Source organism: Hemiscyllium ocellatum, chromosome 7 (assembly GCF_020745735.1).
Source record: "Hemiscyllium ocellatum isolate sHemOce1 chromosome 7, sHemOce1.pat.X.cur, whole genome shotgun sequence".
Classification (NCBI taxonomy): domain Eukaryota; kingdom Metazoa; phylum Chordata; class Chondrichthyes; order Orectolobiformes; family Hemiscylliidae; genus Hemiscyllium; species Hemiscyllium ocellatum.
The window spans coordinates 39,518,813-39,541,970 of NC_083407.1; the positions used below are offsets into that span (position 1 = coordinate 39,518,813).

At 45.7% G+C, this 23,158-nt stretch overlaps 1 protein-coding gene across 4 annotated transcripts in view; it reads left to right on the plus strand.

The window, feature by feature from the left end:
• zranb3 (zinc finger, RAN-binding domain containing 3) overlaps nt 1-23,158 on the plus strand; it is a 171,610-nt gene that overhangs the window by 41,747 nt on the left and 106,705 nt on the right. The gene's annotated exons all lie outside the window — the stretch shown is intronic.

Sequence of the window (23,158 nt, forward strand, 5' to 3'; positions counted from 1 at the left end):
TTATTATAAATTCTGTGTCTGTAATCCTGCTCCACTAGTTACCTGGTGAAGGGGCAGTGCTCCGAAAGCTGCTTCTTTCAAAGTTGGACTATAACCTGGTTCAGGTTGTAAATTGTTCGCTGAGCTGGAAGATTTGTTTTCAGACGTTTCGTCACCATACTGGGTAACATCAGTGAGCCTCCGGTGAAGCACTGGTGTTATGTCCCATTTTCTGTTTAAGTGTCTTGGTCTCTCAAGGTGGGTGGTGTAATTTCCATTCCATTTCCTACAGTATGGAAACAGGCCCCTCAGCCCAACAAGTCCACACTGACCCTCTGAAGAGTAACCCCCCCCCCCCAATAACGCACCTAATACCTATGGACAATTTAGCATGGCCAATTCACCTAACCTGCACATTTGTGGAATGTGCGAGGAAACCAGAGTACCCAGAGGAACCCACACTGACACAGGAAGAATGTGCAAACTCTATACAGACAGTCACCCAAGGCTGGAATTGAACCTGGGACCATGGCACTGAGAGTCAGCAGTGCTAACCACTGAGCCACTGGTGCCGAATCATTTCCAGTTTTTTTTATAAGAGAATGGTAGACGGGGTCCAAATCAATGTGTTTATTGATGGAGTTCTGGTTAGAATGCCAGGCCTCAAGGAATTCCCGTGCAAGTCTCTGTTTAGCCTGTCACAGGATGGAAGTGTTGTCCCAGTCAAAGTGGTGGCCTTCTTCGTCTGGATGTAAGGATACGAGTGATAGTGGGTCATATCTTTTGGTGGCTGGTTGGTTTTCATGTATCCTGTAGCGTTTGTTACAGCTCTTCCATGGTATTTTGTAAATGACATTCAATTTTATAGTGTCCTCTAGGTTAATCAGCCGCTATTTCAGTGTGTTGGTAGGTTTGTGGGCTGCCATGATGCCAAGGGATCTGAGTAGTCTGGAAGTCATTTCAGAGATGCCTTTGTAAGGTAATGTGACTAGAGTTTCTGGGCACGTTTTGTCTGCTTATTTGGGTTTGTTGTTGAGACAGGGATGGACTGTGTTGATTGGGTGGGTACCCATCCTTCTTGAATACGCTGAATAGGAATTTTTCTTCTGGTGTTGTTGGGTGGTGCAGTGTGTTGTCGCTCATTGAAATAATTTGCTGATGCAACTCCATTTGTGGATTTTGGGATGATTGCTTCTGTAGTTAAATATCTGATCTGTGTATGTTGCTTTTCTGTAGACACTGATTTGGAAGTTCTCCATTAACTGTTCATTCCACAGATTACAACAGGATCTGGACCAAATGGGCCAATGGGCTGAGAAGTGGCAGATGGAGTTTAATTCAGATAAATGTGAGGTGCTGCATTTTGGGAAAGCAAATCTTAGCAGGACTTATACAATTAATGGTAAGGTCCTAGGGAATGTTGCTGAACAAAGAGACCTTGGAGTGCAGGTTCATAGCTCCTTGAAAGTGGAGTCGCAGGTAAATAGGATAGTGAAGAAGGCGTTTGGTATGCTTTCCTTTATTGGTCGGAGCATTGAGTACAGGAGTTGGGAGGTCATATTGCGGCTGTACAGGGCACTGGTTAGGCCACTGTTGGAATATTGCATGTGTTTCTGGTCTCCTTCCTATCGGAAAGATGTTGTGAAACTTGAAAGGGTTCAGAAAAGGTTTACAAGGATGTTACCAGGGTTGGAGGATTTGAACTATAAGGAGAGGCTGAACAGGCTGGGGCTGTTTTCCCTGGAGCGTCGGAGGCTGAGGGGTGACCTTGTAGAGGTTTACAAAATTGAGGTGCATGGATAGGATAAATAGACAAAGTCTTTTCCCTGGGGTGGGGGAGTCCAGAACTAGAAGGCATAGGTTTAAGGTGAGAGGGGAAAGATATAAAAGAGACCTAAGGGGCAACGTTTTCACGCAGAGGGTGGTACGTGTATGGAATGAGCTGCCAGAGGATGTGGTGGAGGCTGGTACAATAGCAACATTTAAGAGGAATTTGGATGGGTATACAAATAGGAAGGGTTTGGAGGGATGTGGGCCGGGTGATGGCAGGTGGGACTAGATTGGGTTGGGATATCTGGTCGTTGTGGACAGATTGGACCGAAGGGTCTGTTTCCATGCTGTGCATCTCTATGACACAGTGACATCAATGAATGGGAATCTGTTGTTGCTGTTCTCTTCCTCTTTAGTGAATTTTATGCCAGTAAGGATGATATTGATGATGGTGTGGGTTTCCTCTGATTTGTTAGGTTTTGTGATAACAAAGGTGTCATCCACGTAGCGGACCCAAAGTTTGGGTTGGATAGTTGGGAGGGCTATTAGTTTAAATCTTGACATTGTTGCTTCTGATGTTGATATGGGTGATCCCACAAGTGTTCCGATGATTTGTTTGTAGATCTTGTTATTGAAGATGAAGTGGGTAGTGAGGCACAGGTCTACTAGCTTGAGGATATTGTCTTGGCTGATGGAGTTTGTTGCTATCTGGTGTTTGTGTCTTTGGTTCCTCTGGTAGTGCAGTCACTGTTTCTTTGGCCAGGTTGATGTTAATTGATGTGAATAGGGCTGTTACATCAAAGGAGACAATTATTTTGTCCTCTTCTGTTTTGTTTCTTTGGTGTTCAGGAATTCTTGGGTGGAGTGGATGGAGTGGCATGAGCCTTCCACTCGGCATTTCAGTTTTCAATGGAGCTCCTCAGCTAGTCTGTGTGTTGGTGTTCCAGGCAGTGAGACTATGGGTCTGGGGGGCACACCCCTGGTTTGTGTACTTTAGGTAATCCATAGAAGCAGTGTGTGTTGGATCCATCTGGTTTCATTTTTTTGGAAATCTGACTTGTTTATTTGTCCTGATGTATGACTTTTTAATGTATATGAGACACGTTTTTTTAATTGTGGAGTCTGGTCTATCGCCACTTGTTGGTAATTGTTGGTATCTGCGAGCAATGTACTCTCTTCTGTTTAGATTGACAGCCAGGTAGGATTACACTGTTTTTGTCTTTTTTGAGTCTTTCTAGGGCTTTTTCTTTGGTGTGTTGAGGGAGTTCCCTTCTCTTTTTCCTCATCCAGACAGTGCAAGTGTCTGTGTGATGGTCTGCTGGATTTCTTTTGTGAGTCCTTTGATTCTAATGCTGCTAAGAAGTCCTTTTTGTCCACGTCTCTGTAGTTGTAGTTCATCCCTCTTACTAGGACAGCTTTTTCTGTATCTCTGAGTTATAATCTGATGACCTTTTTAAATCAAAACCTGAGTTGTGTATATCATTCCTTTGTGTGAGTTTTTCCTGCAGGGAGAGTTTTTTTTCATTTTCTGTGTTTGCTGTTGTTTGATTTGGCTTATTCTTGTCTGTCCATTCATGGTCTGTCGCTTTAGTACATAAACTTTCTTGGCACAACATTTCCCGATTTTTTTTTTTGTATTTATGGAGTCGGTAGTGGGTATCATTGATCATTTCTAGGAAATCGCATATAACCTGGCGTTGTGATTTTTAACTTTTTGTCCACCCCAGTCCAACACTGGCACCTCCTCATCAAGGTTGTTCACAGGTAAGCTCAAAGTAAATCAATGAAATTGCCCTTTTGCCTATAATTTTTGTCAGCAATTGAAATTTGTAAAACCAAAAAAAATTTAAACCTTGTGTTAAATTGTGTTTATTTGTACTACTTCTTTAATGTGTTGTTTTCATTCTTATCCACGGCCCCTAATCCCTTCCTAATGGCCCAATCATTTGCTCTAAGCTTGACAAGAGTTTGCCATGTGGAGCTCAATTTTTTTTTCCCCCTGGCTTTGTTTCCCTTCCGTTCCCTTTTTCTGTGTAAACTTGGCCACTGGTTCTGCACTTTTTTATTTCTCTCCAGCGTTTTGTTTAGCCATTTGCTAGCAAGCTACATTGTATCAGGAGAAAGTACAAATGCATTTCCTGCACTGAAAAGCTGCTCTCCAGGAACATAGCTGAGAAAACATTTTTTTTAGTAGCAGTGGGAATGATGGCAATTAGCAAATGGAAATGGGTCATATCATGGAACATCAAAAATGTCTTTTCTTACTGTAGTCTGTCAAATTACAGATCTCAATGAGAGCAACTTAATGAAAGACAATTTTGTACTTAAGCCATGGAGATGTACAGCACAGAACAGACCCTTTGGTCCAACCTGTCCATGCCTACCAGATATCCTAACCCAATCTGGTCCCACCTGCCAGCACCTGGCCCATATCCCTCCAAACCCTTACTATTCATACAGATGCCTTTTAAATGTTGCAATTATACCAGCCTCCACCACTTCCTCTGGCAGCCCATTACGCATGTGCACCACTTTCTACATGAAAAAGTTGCCCCGTAGGTCTCTTTTATATCTTTCTCCTCTCACCTGAAACCAACGTCCTCTAGTTCTGGACTTACCCACCCCAGGGAAAAGATCTTGCCTATTTACCCTATCCATTCCCCTCATGATTTTATAAACCTCGATAAAGATCATCCCTCAGCCACCGATGCTCCAGGGAAAACAGCCCTAGCCTATTCAACCTCTCCCGATAGCTCAATTCCTCCAAACCTGGCAACATCCTTCTCAATCTTTTCTGAATCCTTTCATGTTTCACAACATCCTTTTTGATAGGAAAGAGACCAGAATTGCTTGCGATATTCCAAAAGTGGCCTCACCAATGTCCTGTACAGCTGCAACATGACCTCCTAACTCCTATACCCGGTACTCTGACCAATTAAAGGAAAGCATACCAAACACCTTCTTCACTATCCTATCTACCTGCGATTCTATTTTCAAGAAGCTATGAACCTACACTCCAAGGTCTCTTTTTGTTCAGCAACACTCCCTAGGACCTTACCATTAAATGTATACATCTTGCAAAGGTTTGCTTTCCCAAAATGTTGCGCCTCGCATTTATCTATATTAAACGCCATCTACCACTCCTCAGCCCATTGGCCCATCTGATCAAGAACCCGTTGTAATCCAAGATAACCTTCTTAATTGTTCATTATATCTCTAATTTTGGTGTCCTCTGCAAACTTACTAACTATACCTTTTAAGCTAACATCCAAATCTTTAATATAAATGATGAAAAGTAGTGGACCCAGCCCAGATCCTTGTGCCATTTCTGGAGAAAGAAGTGTTCCATTGGGATTGGAGAGGTAGGAAATACAGAGTGCAGCAGAGATTGAAAACAGAGTGTGATAGAGTGAAAGCTCAATGCTCTTTATCTGAATGCACATAGCATTTCTTTCAAGGTGGATAAGTTGGCGACGCAAATGAATGTGATTTGATGGGCTTCTTTGAGATGTGATTCCAGAATGGTCAAGACTTGGGTGTCAATACTCAGGTTAATCAACATTTCTAGAAAAATAGGCATAAAGGAGAAGGAGGGCGTAGCTTTATTAATAAAGGATGGTTCTGTGCAGTGGTGAGCAATGATACAGGTATAATAGATCATAATCTCATAATCAGTTTGGATGGAAATAGAATGGGAAAGAAAGGAAGTCACTAGTCTGAGTCATCTATAGGCTGTCAAAGAATTGCTCCTCCTATCGATTTAAAGTAGAAATTAGGAACTAATGGAGGTGTGGAAGAAGTTCACTATAATTGTAAGGGATAACTTTTATTTGCATGTTGACTGACCAAGTCAGATAAGCAAGGGGAACAGGGAAGACAGGGAATCTTTCTTAGAGCAGTATGTTGCAGAATCTTCTCCGGAATGGAACTAATAACGTGATTTAATTACTTACCAGTTTGTCAGTTGCACACACCATTGTTCTGCCATTCTCACATTTTGATCACCTAATCTGCATTTCCAGCAGCCCACCCATCCACTAATGCATAAATGCTGCCCCTTCTCCACTTTTCTTTTAGACTTGAAATGTTAGCTTGCCTGACATGGTTGCTGTCTGACCTGCTGTGATTTCACATTGGCCCCAAGGTCCTGTACTTCCTGCGGGAGCCTGTGCCCCAAACCTGAGCCGCCTCTGGGTTTTAGTTTTGTCCCTTTTTAGGGATGTATCAGGGCGGACCCTGTACGATTGCTGCTGCACACCATCCAGTTCTTCTCCCTCATCCACCGCCCGGGCATGCCTTGGTGTTCCCATTTGCCATTGGGTAGTAGGGATCCCTGGTGGAGGGCTGTCTACGCGGAAGTCCTCCCCCTTTCTCTCGGGGATCTGGGGTGGAGGGTGCTGCATGCAGCAGTCCCTGCAACTGTAGATTGTGGTGGTTCACTGACACCCACTCACACTGCTTGTGCTATGGAGTCCATGGACCATGTTTATGCGGGATGTGGGCATTTGCACTCCCTTTTTAGTTTTCGAGAGAATCTGCTCCTCCACTTTTGGAGTCCCATGCTCCTGATCTTTGGGCACCAGGTGTGGAGGGGGAGGGTAGGTTGCTCCTGAGCCTGGCCAAACTGGCCATAAACAGGTACAGGCAGCGGGCTGTGAAGGGAGTCGTTAGGGCTGATTGCCTGCCCTGTCTTCCGCAGGTACGTCAGAGCCCAGGTTTCTCTGGAGAAGGTGCATGTGGTGTCTACCAACTCCCTCAAGCTATTCAGGGAGAGGTGGGCACAGCAGGGAATGGTGTGCTTTATTTCCCCCCAACTCTATTTTGACTTAATCCCTGCCCTCCCCTTCACTTATTTGATCACGCAACATTGCCCTTTGATGAGAAGGGCATTGTTTGTCACTGGCCACTCCAAGTGTTTCAATTTCCATCATCAGGAAGAAAGGAATAAAGATTTGTACACCTGCTGTTTTTCACTGTGTCCTACATCTGAACACACACCACATGGCTGCTGGGGAAAAATAAAGCACTACTGCATTTAGGTGGTAGTGTGGGAGTAAGAAAAAAATATAAAAATGAGGGATTTAGAATCTACCCAGTTCAATGAACTGACTCTGACTCTGAGCTGGCTGGGCCACAGTCGGTGCGTTACTGCTGCTGTGTTTCCCATTGTCTCAGCCTGCTAAGCCAAGTCGAAGACACCCCCTCCTACCGCCCCCTTGACCATGACCCCACTTCCCCATTACCAAACCATCATCTCCCAGACCATACACAGCCTCATCACCTCCAAGGAAGTCCCATCCATAGCTTCCAACCTCATAGTTCGGGAACCATACACCACCCAATTCTACCTCCTACCCAAGATCCACAAGCCTGACTACCCCAGTTGACCCATCGTCTCAGCCTGCTCCTGCCCCACCGAACTCATCTCTACCTACCTTGATACTGTCTTATCCCCCTGGTCCAGGAACTCCCCACATATGATTGGGACACCACCCATGCCCTCCACCTCCAAGACTTCAGTTTCCCTGACCCCCACCGCCTCATCTTCACCATGGACATCCAGTCCCTCTCCATATCCATCAAAGGTGACCAACTTAACACTGACATTTTTTACGAACCCACCGACTCCCACCCTGCCTCCTGAAAAATGCTATCCTCTATTCCCAATTCTTTTGCCTTCGCCACATTTGCTCCCAGGAGGACCAGTTCCACCACTGAACACACCAGATGGCTCCTCCTTTTAAAGACCGCAATTTCCCCTCTCATGTGGTTGAAGAAACCTTTCAACGCATCTCATCCACGTCCCATACCTCCGCCCTCGAACACCATCCTCCAACTGTAACAAGGACAGAACCCCCAGTCCTCACCTTCCACCCCACCAACGTTGCATCATCCTCCGCCATTGCCGCCACCTACAAATGGACCCCACCACCAGAGATATCTTTCCCTCCTTACCCCTATCTGCTTTCCGTAAAAACTGTTCTCTCCACGACTATCTGGTCAGGTCCACACCCCCTAACAGCCACCCTCCCCGGCACCTTCCCCTGCCACTGTAGAAATTGCCAAACCTGAACCCACACCTCCCCCATAACCTCCGTCCAAAGCCCCAAATGAGTCTTCTGCATCCATCAAAGCTTCACCTGCACTCCCATGCATGTCATTTATTATATCTGCTGCTCCCGATGTGGTCCCCTCTACATTGGGGAGACCGGCTGCCTACTCTCAGTGCTTCGGAGAACATCTCCAGGACACCAGCGCCAATCAACCCCACCACCCATGGCAGAACATTTCAACTCCCCCTCCCACTCTGCCAAGGACATGCAGGTCCTGGACCTCCTCCATTGTTACTCCCTCACCACCTGACGTCTGGAGGAAGAACACCTCATCTTCCACCTCGGAACCCTTCAACGCCTTGGCATCAATGTGGACTTTACCAGTTTCCTCATTTTCCCCTCACCGCGCCCCCCTCGCCACCTAATCCCACTTCCAACCTTCCAGCTCGGCACTGTCCTCATGACCTGTCCCATCTGTCAATCTTCCTTCCCACCTATCCGCTCCACCCTCCTCTCGGACCTATTACCTTTACCCTCACTCCATCCACCTATTGCACTCTCAGCTGCCCTCTTCCCCAGCCCCAACCCCTCCCATTTATCTCTTCACCCCTGAGTGTCCCAGCCTCATTCCTGATTAAGTGCTTTTGAACCAAAATGGTGATTTGCCTGCTCCTCAGATGCTGCCTGACCTGCTGTGCTTTTCCAGCACCATTCTAATTTTGAGCTTAAAACTGTATTGCTGGAAAAGCGCAGCAGGTCAGGCACCATCAAAGGTACAGGAGAATCAACGTTTCGGGCATAAGCCCTTCTTCAGGAATGAGGAGGGTGTGCCAAGCAGGCTAAGCTAAAAGGTAGGGAGGAGGGACTTGGGGGAGGGGTGTTGGGAATACGATAGGTGTAATGAGGTTAAGGTGAGGGTGATAGGCCAGAGAGGGGGTAGGGGCGGAGAGGTCGGGAAGAAGATTGCAGGTCAAGAAGGTGGTGCTGAGTCTGAGGGTTAGGACTGAGAAAAGGTGGAGGGAGGGGAAATGAGAAAGCTGGAGAAATCTGCATTCATCCCTTGTGGTTGGAGGGTTCCTAGGCGGAAGATGAGGCGCTTTTCCTCCAGGCGTCGTGTTGCCATGGTCTGGTGATGGGGGAGGCCAAGGACCTGCATGTCCTTGGTGGAGTTGAAGTGCTGAGCCACAGGGCGGTTGGGTTGGTTGGTGCAGGTGTCCCAGAGATGTTCTCTGAAACTTTCCGCAAGTAGGCAGCCTGTCTCCCCAATGTATAGGAGGCCACGTCGGGTGCAGCGGATGCAGTAAATGATGTGTGTGGAGGTGCAGGTGAATTTGTGACAGATATGGAAGGATCCCTTGGGGCCTTGGAGGGAAGTAAGTGGGGAGGTGTGGGCACAAGTTTTGCATTTCTGGTTGCAGGGAAAGGTGCCGGGAGTGGAGGTTGGGTTGGTGGGGGATATGGATCTGACGAGGGAGGCGCAGAGGAGTGGTCTTTCCGGAATGCTGATAGGGGTGGGGAGGGAAATATATCCTTGGTGGTGAGGTCTGTTTGGAGGTGGCGGAAATGAAAAAGGATGATACGATGTATCTGGAGGTTGGTGGGATGGTAGATGAGGACCAGTGGGGTTCTAACCTGGTAGCGATTGGAAGGGAGGGGTTCAAGGGCGGAGGAGTGGGAAGTGGAGGCGATGCCTTGGAGAGTATAGTCAACCATGTCTGAGGGGAAATTGCAGTCTTTGAAGAAGGAGGCCATGTGGGTGGTTCAGTATTGGAATTGGTCCTCCTGGGAGCAGATGCGGCAAAGGTGAAGGAATTGGGAATATGGGATGGCGTTTTTACAGGGGCACGGTGAGAGGAATTGTAATCTAGGTAGTTGTGGGAGTCACTTATAGTAAATGTCCTTTTTGAGTCGGTTGTCCGAGATAGAAATGGAGAGGTCTAGGAAGGGGAGGGAGGAGTCTGAGACGGTCCAGGTAAATTTGAGGTCGGGGTCGAAGGTGTTCATAAAGTGGATGAACTGTTCAACCTCCTCACGGGCGCACGAGGTAGCGCCGATACAGTCCTCGATGAAGCGGAGGAAAAGGTGGGGGGTGGTGCCAGTGTAGCTGCGGAAGATGGACTGTTCCACATATCCAACGAAGAGGCAGGCATAGCTGGGGCCCATGCGGGTGCCCATGGCTACTCCTTTAGTTTGAAGGAAGTGGGAGGATTGGAAAGAGAAGTTGTTCAGAGTGAGGACCAGTTCAGTCAGTCGAAGGAGGGTGTCAGTGGAAGGGTACTGGTTGGTTCGGCAGGAAAGGAAGAAGCGGAGGGCTTTGAGGCCTTCGTGATGGGGGATGGAAGTGTATAGGGACTGGATGTCCATGGTGAAGATAAGGCGTTGGGGGCTACGGAAGCGAAAATCATGGAGGAGGTGGTGGCCGTGGGTGGTGTCCCGAACGTAGGTGGGGAGTTCTTGGACTAAGGGGGACAGGACCGTGTCAAGGTTTGTAGAAATGAGTTCAGTGGGGCAGGAGCAGGCTGAGACAATGGGTCGGCCAGGGCAGTCAGGTTTGTGGATTTTGGGCAGGCGGTAGAAACCGGTGGTGCGGGGTTGTGGGACTACGAGGTTGGAGGCGGTGGATGGGAGATCCCCTGAGGTGATGAGGTTATGGATGGTCTGGGAGATGATGGTTCGGTGGTGGGAGGTGGGGTCATGGTCACAATCTTGACTTTAATCTCCAGCATCTGCAGTGCCCTCTTTTGCCGTGTTACTGCTGCTTTTGGTTTCTGCGTTTTTTTTGGAGGAAGAGTGTTTTCTTTCTCATTCCCCCTTTTCCAATGAAGATATTTCGTGTTTTTGGTTGTCTTTATTCTACCATGGCCTATGAAAACAGACTATGGGCAAGATCAATGATTGAGCAGTGTCTGACATTTCAGATATTGATAATGCTAATGTAGTAGAAGGAGTCATTCGAAGGATACACCACCTGTGGTTAACGAAGGAAGTCAAAGAGAGTAGCTAATCAGAAATTAAAGCTTACAAAGTGGTGAAAACTAATCAGCTACATGATTGAGATTTTTTTAGAACCAGCAGAGCAGACTAAAAAGCTAATAATGAGGGAGAGAATTATGAAAATAACTTGACAAGAAATATAAAAATAAACAAGAGCTTCTACAGTTATATAAAAAGAAAATAGCTGAAGTCAATGTGGGACACTTGGGGAATGCAACTGGTTAATTTAAAATGGAGAACAAGGAAATGGCAGACATTTTAAATATTTTGCATCAATCTTCATGGTTGTGGACACTGTAAACATCCTAAAGATAAGCAGGGTGCTAATGGGAGGAAAGATCTCTTAACAGTCCATTATCACTTAGGTTGAAGTATTTGACAAACTAATGAGACCATAGACTGAAAAGTCACCAGAACATGATGACCTCCATCCAAAGGTTTAAAAGGTAGTAGTGAAGGTATTTGCTCAAAATACTTCAAAAGTAATTGGATTCTGGGATTTGAAAATGGCTAATGGGATGCATTTGTTCAAGAAGTCATGATTTGGAGATGCCGGTGTTGGACTGGTGTGTATAATCACACAACACCAGGTCCAACAGGTTTATTTGGAAGCACATTAGCTTTCGGAGCGACGCATCTTCATCGGATGGTAGTGGAGGGGTCAATCCTAACACAGAATTTATAGCAAAAATTTACGGTGTGATGTAACTGAAATTATACATTGAAAAATTGATTATCTGTTAAGCCTTTCATGTTGTCGACATATTGTCTAGCTATCATCATTGTTAACAGCTAACCCGAGAATGCAACTTTTTTAAAAAAGGGGTTTTGTGATTTACACATGAAAGAAGTGAAACTATCACTGTATTCTAACAGATGAAAGGCTGAACAGACAATCAGTTGTTCAATGTATAATTTCAGTTACATCACACTGTAAATTTTTGCTATAAATTCTGTGGATTGAGCCCTCCACTACCACCCGATGAAGGAGCATTGCTCCGAAAGCTAGTGTGCTTCCAATTAAACGTGTTGGACTGTAACCTGGTGTTGTGATTTTTAGCTTTTGTTCAAGAAGGGAGACACACCGCAAGCAGGAAACAGTAAGCCAGTTATATTAACATCTCTCATTGGGAGAAAAAGCTGGGGACCATTATGAAGGTAGAAAGAGCATGGTACTTAAAACTTAATCCAGTCAGATGGAGTCAACGTGGTTTTGTAAAGCCGAATTCGTATTTAACAAATTTGCTTGTACTATTTGACATTATAGCAAGCGGAGTTGAGTAAGAGGCCCCAGTTGATGCAGTGTATTTGACTTTCCTGAAGGTATTTGATGAGAGGTGCCACCTAAAACTTTATTACACAAGTGAAGAACTCTCAGTAATGGGGGTAATGCATTAGCATGAATTTAGGAGTGGTTTACACACAGAAGATACTGAGTCAAGATTAAATGGGGTTTTTTTTCCCAGTCATACAGTGTCACAACAATGAGTCCTTGAGCCTCATTATTTACCATGTATGTTAATAACTTGAAGAAGGGGGCAGAGTGTAATGTATTCAAATTTACTGATGATCCAAAAATAGACGAGAGGACATGTTGAAATGAGGACATAAGGAATCTGTAAGGGGATGTAGATAGGTTGAATTAGTGGGATAAAAACTTGGTAGATAGAGTTTAATTTAGGAAAGTGTAAGGTCATGTAATTTGGCAGGAAGATCAAAAGGCAGACTATTTAAATGAAGAGAGCCTCTTTTTAAAAAGAATGCAGCACAGAAAGACGTCTGGGTTTTCTTGTGCATGAAACAGTGTTAGCATGTAGGTGTTCTTGTGCATGAAATGTAACATATTAGCATGCAGGTGCAGCAATCATTTCAGACATCTTGCAGAGCAACCTAGATTATCCGAAAGAGACGGGCGGAGAGTATTTTGTTCAGAAGACTGATTGTTCAGATAACTGATCAGGGTCCCCGTGGCAGTGGCAGCAGCAGGAACTTGGTCCCCGTGGCGACGGCAATAGCAGGAACATGGTCGCTGTGGCAACGGCAGTAGCAGGAACAGGGTTCCCGTGGCGGTGGCAATAGCAGGAACAGGGCTCCCCATGGCGACGGCATCGGAAGGAACAGGGTTCCCATGGCGACGGCAATAGCAGGATCAGTGTCCCCGTGGTGGTGGCAATAGCAGGAACATGGTCCGTGTGGTGGCAGCAATAGCAGGAACCGGGTTTCCGTTGCGACGACAATAGCAGGAACCGGATCCCATGGCGGTGGCAATAGCAGGAACAGGGTTCCCGTGGCGAAGGCAATAGCAGGAACATGGTCCCCATGGCGACGGCAGCGGAAGGAACAGGGTTCCCATGGCGTTGGCAATAACAGGAACATGGTCCGTGTGGCGGCGGCAATAGCAGGAACAGAGCTCCCGTGGCGTTGGCAATAACAGGAACATGGTGCGTGTGGCGGTGGCAATAGCAGGAACAGGGTTCCCGTGGTGGGGGCAATAGTAGGAATATGGTCCCCGTGCCGATGACATTGCAAGGAACAGGGTTCCTGTGACGGGGGCACTAGCAGGATCAGGGTTCCTGTGGCGGGGACACTAGCAGGAACAGGGTTCCCGTGGCAATGGCATTGGATGGAACAGGGCTCCCCATGGTGACTGCACCAGCAGGAACAGGGTTCCTGTGGCGACGGCATTGGAAGGAACAGGTTTCCCGTGGCGATGGCAATAGCAGGAACATGGTTCCCGTGGCGGTGGTTGTATCAGGAACAGGGTTCCCATTGCAGGGGGCAATAGCAGGAACATGGTCCCTGTAGCAGTGGTAATAACAAGAAACGGGTTCCCGTGGCGACGGCAATAGCAGGAACAGGATTCCCGTGGGGGCAGCACTAGCAGGAACATTGTCCCCTTGGCGACGGCATTGGAAGGAATAGGGTTCCCGAGGCAAGGCAGTAGCAAGAACAGGGTTCCCCGTGGCGACAGCAATAGCAGGAACAGGGTTCCCGTGGCGATCCTACTCCTGCTGCCAGCCCAGCTGCCTGTTCTCACTGTGCTTTTATTTAAGTTTAATAACATTTTTACCAGACCTTCAGATATTGTTTGGGTAATCCGATATTCAGATAATTGATGTTCGAATAACTGAGGTTGTTCTTTACTGGCATTGGAGCTAGTTCAAAAAAATTCACAAAGATAATAAGACCATAAGACATAGGAGTGGAAGTAAGGCCATTTGGCCCATCGAGTCCACTCGCCATTCAATCGTGGCTGATGGGCATTTCAACTCCACTTACCCACATTCTCCCCGTAGCCCTTAATTCCTTGGAATAGGTTGACTTCTCGAGAATAATTTAACAAGTTAGGTCTATATTCATTTGACTTTAGAAGAATGAGGGATGATCTCAATAATGTACATAAGACTGTGAGTGACATGGCAGAGTAGATAGAAGATAGAACATAGAAAAGTACAGCACAGAACATGCCCTTTGGCTCATGATGTTGTGCCAAGATTTAATCCTAATGTCAAATATAGTAACTTAACCTATGCACCCCTCAACTCACTGCTATCCATGTGCATGTCCACCTGTCACTTAATAGTCCCCAATGACTCTGCTTCCACCACCACAGCTGGCAACTCATTCCATGTATTCTGCGTAAAGAACCTACCTCTGACGTCTCCTTTATACCTTCCTCCTAATATCTTCAAACTATGACTTCTTGTACCAGTCAATCCTGCCTTGGGGAAAAGATATTGAAGATGTTTCCAGTCATGGGGAAGTCTCGCACTGGAGGGCATAATTACAGAATAAAAGGGTCCTCCTTTAAATTGAGGCACAAAAAAATTTCTTCTCCCAGTAGATGGGTAATGTCTAAAATTTGCTACGTCAGAGTTTTGATGCTATATCACTGAGTGAGTATTTCATGACGAGGGAGATAACTCTTTAAAATTGTTATGTTGACCTGACAACAAAGTGGAGTTGAGGCCAGGAGCAGATTGGTCATTAGATTAGATTCCCTACAGTCTGGAAACAGGCCCTTTGGCCCAACAAGTCCACACCGACCCTCCAAAGAGCAACCCACCCAGACCCATTCCCCTACACCTAACACTACGGGCAATTTAGCATGGCCAGTTCACCTAACCTGCACATTTTTGGACTATGGGAGAAAACCGGAGTACCTGGAGAAAACTGGGAGAATGTGCAAACTACACACACACACACACACACACACACACACACACACACACACACACACACACACACCCCTGGTGCTGTGAGGCAGCAGTGCTAACCACCGTACTGCCCAAATTGGTCATGATCTTAATGAATGATGAGACAGGCTTCAAGAGGTGAATAGTCTAATCTTACGCCTATTTCCCATGTTCTTTTGTAACACTTGGGAGCCAAGTCAAAGTAGAAACTAATCAATAACTGAAATTGTTTTCAATTGCAACTTTTCCTTCCTCCCATGGCTTATGTATTTATTGTTTTTATTCAATAGTGTTCAATCAAACTAATTATAAATCATGAGTTAAATTTCCCTGGTTTCCTTTTTATTTTGAAAATAATACTTTTTCAAATATCCTTGCAGTTTGTAAATTGCTTCCTTTGTTTTGCAAAAAGCTCAGGAGTGATCTCCAATCTGTCAAGATCATATATTTTTAGCACTCGTTGTACTCTGTGGTGACCCATAATATTTGGTAATGAGATGCGTTCAGTTGACAACAGCCGGATACCAGAGTTTTGCAATTTTATCATTGTTATTCATCAATACTTTATGCATTGCAAATTTGATGATCTTGCTTTTTCGGGAGTTGCATTTTTATTTTTGTGAGGTTGCTCAGACTTCTTAGTTACCACGACCCTTTGACCCCTTATCTGAGATTATAATAAGGCTCAGCATGACAACAACCAGCAGATTTTCTAAGGCTCGTAGCAAAGGTTTTTCATCAACTTTGAGTCAAAACCACCAGCTTCTATTGTGTTTTAGAAATTTGTGATTTATCACGTGCTTACTTTCTCTCTTGATTCAGGCTTTAGTTGTGAGATTGTTGAGTCATAATTCTTTAGCTAACTGGCGAGGTTTCTGCTCTTGGGCACAGAACGACCTCGTACTGGTCCTTTTATACCAGCCTATCTAATTGTAGGCTTGGCGCTTGTATTAAAACTTCTGCTTATAATTTGTTTGCAGTCACTGTTGTATTGAGTGAAGTTCATAGGGTCTAGATCGCCATGGCTTGGAGTGATTTTTCTCTCGCCATCTTTCCCTCTTCATCTAGCTAATTACACATTTGTACTCAGGGAATCATGTGGCCAAAGAGGTGCAATCACTCGCCGCTTCTGGGAACCATCTGGATCTCTTGCCTCTGGTGTCATATTTAAAACTAACCTATATGCCACCTCAATGCTGTGAGCCAAGAATTGTTCTTCACCCTTTATTACTGAGCAAATCACCCAGAGGAAAGGCAAGTTCACTTCCTGTAACATGGAGAGGGACCCTGGAGATATTAGTAAACAGGCAGTGCGAAGGAAGGTAATGCCTTTTTTCAGCTGACTGCCAGAGGTGTCTGTGCCACCAGATCAAGCCAGTCTGGGCACAAATTGAAGCACAGAGCAGTGCTGTGTTTTGGTTAAAAAGGAAGAATCAGCATTGCAGAAAGAATATCAATGATCTGCACTCCACAAGGGTAATTGTCACAATCATCTCTCTGCTACCTTGCACTCACAGGACCAACGCTCACTCTGACACTGGTTCTGCAGGCAATTCTCACCAAGGCTCATGAGTACAGCTGTCAGCATCATAAGACCATAAGACATAGGAGTGGACATTCAGCCCATTGAGTCCACTCTGCCATTTCATCATGGCTGATGGGCACTTCAACTCCACTTTTCTGCACTCTCCCCATAATCCTTAATTCCTTGTGAGATCAATCTCTACCACAGAACACAGTGAAGGCCGGGACGTTAAAGGTCTTCAAGGCAATGAATTTCACAGGCCCACCACACTCTGGCTGAAGAAATGTTTCCTCACTTCCGTTCCAAGTTGACCCCCTCTAATTCTAAGACTGTGCCCATGGGTCCTAGTCTCCCTGCCTAACGGAAACAACTTCCCAGCGTTTCCCCTCCCCACCCCCCCCCACCACCGTCTAAACTCTAATGAATGCAATCTCAGGATCCTCAGCTGTTCATCATATGTTAGGCCTACCATTCTCGGGATCATCTGTGTGAATCTCCGCTGGACATGTTCTGATGTGTCAGTATATCCTTCCTGAGGTGTGCGGCCCAAAATTGGACACCGTATTCTAAATGGGGCTGAGTCGGAGCTTTATAAACTCTCAGAAGCTCTTTGTCGCTTTTATGTTCCAACCCTCTGGATATAAATGACAACATTACATTCACTTTTTTAATCACAGACTCAACCTGCAAGCTAACCTGTAGGGAATCCTGGACTAGCACTCCCAGATGTCCATTTAATGGCTCTCACCCACTTCAACGTCCCACAGCACTAACCCTCCCACCCTTTGCATTTCCTACTTATTCACTGGGGACACTTTATCATGTCTCCTGCTCCTGCATCACCACTGATGACTTATCCGTCCCCTATATCAGACTCATTCCTGCCCTTTGTCTCATTGAATGAAAAATGAGTTCACTCTCTCACCCCTTGGTTGACTTGGTGGTACCTCTGGCTGACTGTAGGCCACCTTCACTGACAATCAACAACTCCCCCCCCCCCCCTTTGACTTTTACATGTCACCAATTATTTGAAGCACATGTAGTGTGTTTGCTGCATGAAGTGCTGGTATGTGCTGCAGGTGTGATTATTGTCAGAGTACTAAACAACTCTTAGACTTCATCTGACTGAAAGATTGACTGATTGCTGTTTTTCACTATATCAAGCTGCCTGCCTCTGTCCTTGCAATAATAAGTAAAGCAAGGCAGAGACTAGCAGCTGTAACTGAGCACATTAGACCCTGTGTGCTAAAAAAGCATTGTGACCTACTGGCAGTCTGCAAATCCGTCCTATAGTTGATGAACAGTGAACTGAGAAAGCAAAGTGTAGTTCATGGATGATAAGAGCCTTGGAGTAAGTGATTAAAGTGAGTGAGTGAAAGAAGGCAAGGTAAGAAACCAAGGATGAATCCTGTGCAGATGTATGTGTTCCTGTTTGCAAAGCAGCCTGCAAGTTATTGGTGTCCCTGAATTCCAATGTAAAGTGTTCAAGTGGTGGCTGAGTTCCCAAAGAGCAGATGTATTGATGTGGTGAGGCTCCTGATGCAAACTTGCTTGGGTAAAGGGGAGACTTCTTTCCATGGTGAATGCAGGGTGTTGGAGTGAAGCAGTTGCATGATGGCTGAGAAGAGCTTCTAGCATGATTCAGCTGCCAGGTATCCACTCTGAAACGTGTGTTAGGAATTTGTACCTTCTGGCTTCTCCAGTGAAAATGTAGAAAATAAATAAGGAGAGTTGGGATTTTAATGAGATTCAAATGTATGGGTATCAGGTAGTCACCACTTAAAGACAAGATTCTGAATTTGCTATTTAAGACAAATTCTGAAAACGTTTACTCAACATCAACAATCGGATTTTTAAAAATGATTGTAACTTGCAATCATTATCGCAATTATACACACTGTATCAGGGAAGGACAATTCCTACCCTTTGAATGATATGGTACAGAATGATGTGATTTAGCCTACCATGCCTATGACAGCTTTCTAGTATGAAGTAGCCAAGCTGCTTTTTCCACGTTCCCTGCAATTCTAATTTCCTTCAGTTGCTTATTCATTTTGAATATGCGTTCACCACATTTCCTCTTTAGAGCTTTCCAGATAACAACTTTTTCTTAAAACAAAATAAAAAATTAAATGACGTCCTTGTTATTTTTCCAAGTTGCTCTGTTGGATATAAATCCCATATCCACTGTTGGTGTGGGACGTGGGGTACCAAATCTTTCAGTATGAGCCATACTATTGTCATCACTGACCTGATACTCAAGTCCCACTGTTCCTGAGTTGTCACAAAAGACAGTGGTTTAATCAAGGCACTCAAAGTATCTAATTGTGGGCAGCATGGTGGCTGAGTGGGTGGCATTGCAATCTCTCAGTACCAGGGACCTGGTTTGATTCCACCCTCAAGTGACTGCATACTCTGCACTGACCGACATTCTCCGTGTCTGCATGGGTTTCCACCAGCTCCGGTTTCCTCCCACAATCCAAAAATATATGTACGTTGAGTGGATAGGCCATGCTAAATTACCCATAGTGTTCAGAGATGTGTAGGCTAGGTGCATTAGCCATGAAAAATGCAGGGTTACATGGATATGATAGGGGGGATGGGTGTGGAGGGCCATTGTGGACACATTGGGCCAAATGGGTAAAAAAATGAGGTCTGCAGATGCTGGAGATCACAGTTGAAAATGTGTTGCTGGTTAAAGCACAGCAGGTTAGGCAGCATCCAAGGAATAGGAAATTCGACGTTTCGGGCATAAGCCCTTCATCAGGAATGAGGAGAGTGTGCCAAGCAGGCTAAGATAAAAGGTAGGGAGGAGGGACTTGGGGGAGGGGCGATGGAGATGTGATAGGTGGAAGGAGGTCAAGGTGAGGGTGATAGGCCGGAGTGGGGTGGGGGCGGAGAGGTCAGGAAGAAGATTGCAGGTTAGGAGGGCGGTGCTGAGTGGAGGGAACCGACTGAGACAAGGTGGGGGGAGGGGAAATGAGGAAACTGGAGAAATCTGAGTTCATCCCTTGTGGTTGGAGGGTTCCCAGGCGGAAGATAAGTCCAAGGACCTGCATGTCCTCGGTGGAGTGGGAGGGAGAGTTAAAGTGTTGAGCCACGGGGTGATTGGGTTGGTTGGTCTGGGCGTCCCTGAGGTGTTCTCTGAAGCGTTCCGCAAGTAAGCGGCCCGTCTCCCCAATATAGAGGAGGCCACATCGGGTGCAGCGGATGCAATAGATGATGTGTGTGGAGGTACAGGTGAACTTGTGGCGGATATGGAAGGATCCCTTGGGGCCTTGGAGGGAAGTGAGGGAGGAGGTGTGGGCGCAAGTTTTACATTTCCTGCGGTTGCAGGGGAAGGTGCCGGGAGTGGAGGTTGGGTTGGTGGGGGGTGTGGACCTGACGAGGGAGTCACGAAGGGAGTGGTCTTTGCGGAACGCTGATAGGGGAGGGGAGGGAAATATATCCCTGGTGGTGGGGTCCGTTTGGAGGTGGCGGAAATGACGGCGGATGATACGCTGTATACGGAGGTTGGTGGCGTGGTAGGTGAGAACCAGTGGGGTTCTGTCTTGGTGGCGGTTGGAGGAGCGGGGCTCAAGGGCGGAGGAGCGGGAAGTGGAGGAGATGCGGTGGAGGGCATCGTCGATCACGTTTGGGGGGAATCTGTGGTCCTTGAAGAAGGAGACCATCTGGGCTGTGCGGTGTTGGAACTGGTCCTCCTGGGAGCAGATGCGGCGGAGACGAAGGAATTGGGAATAACCTGCTGTGCTTTAACCAGCAACACATTTTCAACATTGGGCCAAATGGCCTGTTTCCACACTGTAGGGATTCTATGGATTATCTGTACTGGAGTCCAGTTAACAAAAATCACTGACCAGGTTTGTGCACTTAATAAAATGAAACTATGTACCATCAAAACTAGTTGGAACCCGAACCAGTTTTAAAGCCCTGAGACATTGTATAAAGATAAGCACGGACAAATGTTGATATCATGGGTAAAGGAAAAGTACTCTGGTAAACAATTCAATTGTGCAAGTCCACAGGATTTGGCATGTTCCTTTTACTTCTCAAGACCTTGTGTGCTCTGTTCACTTTGAATTTGTTAACTTCTTTGCAAGAGAAGAACAATTGGTACACTAATTGTAACATCTTTGAGTAACTGGTTAAAGGCAACAGTTTCAGCAATTTCTTTAGTTGGTAATTTGCTAACAAAGTAGTTTGTAATGGCCTGGTTAATTATGTATGTTTTCAAATGTTCCTATTTAGTCATAAACTTGCCAATAGGTCCTAATAAGTGTGGTCTTATTCTGAAGCTACCCTTTCCATTGATAGGACGTTAACTGTTGCCATTGCCAATACACCATGACCCTGAATTACTTTTGGACATATTGAACTCTTACATATAACAATGTTACATTAAGTCAAAAGAAAGCCACTGATTTAAATTCAGTGGCTATTAAAAATAGATCCCTGTAAGGATTAGTCTTAGTCCCAAGAGGAATCCGGGAATGCCACAGCTCAAAAGTGTCAAGGGAACTTCAGACTTTCACGCTTCAAAGCAAGAGATGCCATTTAAAAATCTGAGCTGTGACCTATTGTGGGTTGATCCTAGACTGCATATGAAATGTGCTTGTGGGTGGCAGAAAAGGTAAAAAATGAGGTCTGCAGATGCTGGAGATCACAGCTGAAAATGTGTTGCTGGTCAAAGCACAGCAGGCCAGGCAGCATCTCAGGAATAGGGAATTCGACGTTTCGAGCATAAGCCCTTCATCAGGAATGTTTCCTGATGAAGGGCTTATGCTCGAAACGTCAAATTCCCTATTCCTGAGATGCTGCCTGGCCTGCTGTGCTTTGACCAGCAACACATTTTCAGCTGGCAGAAAAGGTAGTTGTGGGTGAAAGACCTGTTTGTGTTGTATCCTTCCAGGTATACTCAAAATAGTTCGTTCAAAACTAACTGTAGCCCTCTGTATGTACTTGTTTGCTAGTTTGTAGCTGAAGTTGCACGAAGCTAAAGTGTGCTGTGAAGGGATATGTTAATTTCTACTAGATGTTGTGTATGCTGGTTTAAAGAAATGTCTCTAATTGCTGAAAACCAGACATCAGCAGGCCACTTTCAAGGTCTGAAAGCAAAGAGCGCAAGTGAGGAAAGGGGACATGTTTTTTCAGCTAGAACCAAACATTTCCGAACAACTACTCCACTATCAAAGCTCCAGGAACCATCCACATCGGCTCTCAACCTATTCAGGGACAACAAACCAAAAAGTGATTTATGCTCTTATTTTTTAACTTCTTGGACTCACTTTTCGTTTGTAATCTGTGCATATATAGAACATAGAACATAGAAGGATACAGCGCAGTACAGGCCCTTCGGCCCTCGATGTTGCGCCGACCGAATCCTACCTAACCTATACTAGCCCAATAACTTCCAAATGCCTATCCAATGCCCGCTTAAATGACCATAAAGAAGGAGAGTTCACCACTGATACGGGCAGGGCATTCCATGAACTCACAACCCGCTGTGTGAAGAATCTACCCCTAACATCTGTCCTATACCTACCACCCCTTAATTTAAAGCTATGTCCCCTAGTAACACCTGACTCCATTAGCGGTAAAAGGTTCTTAGTATCTACCCTATCTAAACCCCTAATCATCTTATACACTTCTATCAGATCTCCCCTAAACCTTCTCTTCTCCAATGAGAACAGCCCCAAGTGCCTCAGCCTTTCCTCATAAGATTTTCCTACCATTCCAGGCAACATCCTGGTAAACCTCCTCTGCACTCGTTCTAAAGCTTCCACATCCTTCCTATAGTATGGCGACCAAAACTGCACACAATACTCCAGATGAGGCCTCACCAGAGTCTTATACAACTGCAACATGACCTCAGGACTCCGGAACTCAATTCCTCTGCCAATAAAGCCCAGTACACCATATGCCTTCCTCACAGCACTATTTACCTGGGTGGCAACTTTCAGAGATCTGTGTACATGGACACCAAGATCCCTCTGCTCATCCACACTACCAAGTAGCCTACCATTAGCCCAGTAATCCATCATCTTGTTATTCCTACCAAAGTGAACGACTTCGCACTTAGCTACATTGAATTCCATTTGCCACATTTCCGCCCAGCTCTGCAACTTATCTATATCCTGCTGTAACCTACCACTTCCTTCCTCACTATCCACAACTCCACCGACTTTTGTGTCATCCGCAAACTTGCTTACCCAGCTTTCAAGTCCTTCCTCTAGATCATTTATAAAGATAACAAAAAGCAATGGTCCCAAAACAGATCCTTGTATGCTGCATTTTCATTATTAGCTTCCAAAGAACTAGAAAAAGATAATGTGTTCCTTCATTAACTCCAAGAAAGCCTCATTAAATTGGCTCCTTTGAAAACATTTTGAGCTGGGAACGGTTCTCTACCTTGGAAGTGTTTTTTGTATCAACGTCGTTATGACCAACTGAGTGGAAGGTGTTAAGTAAAGAAAGGAAACTAGTTCAGCCCTTTTCTCTTGGGAGTAAAAAGTGAGGTCTGCAGATGCTGGAGATCAGAGCTGAAAATGTGTTGCTGGTTAAAGCGCAGCAGGTCAGGCAGCATCCAAGGAACAGGAGATTCGACGTTTTGGGCACAAACCCTGATGAAGGGCTTGTGCCCG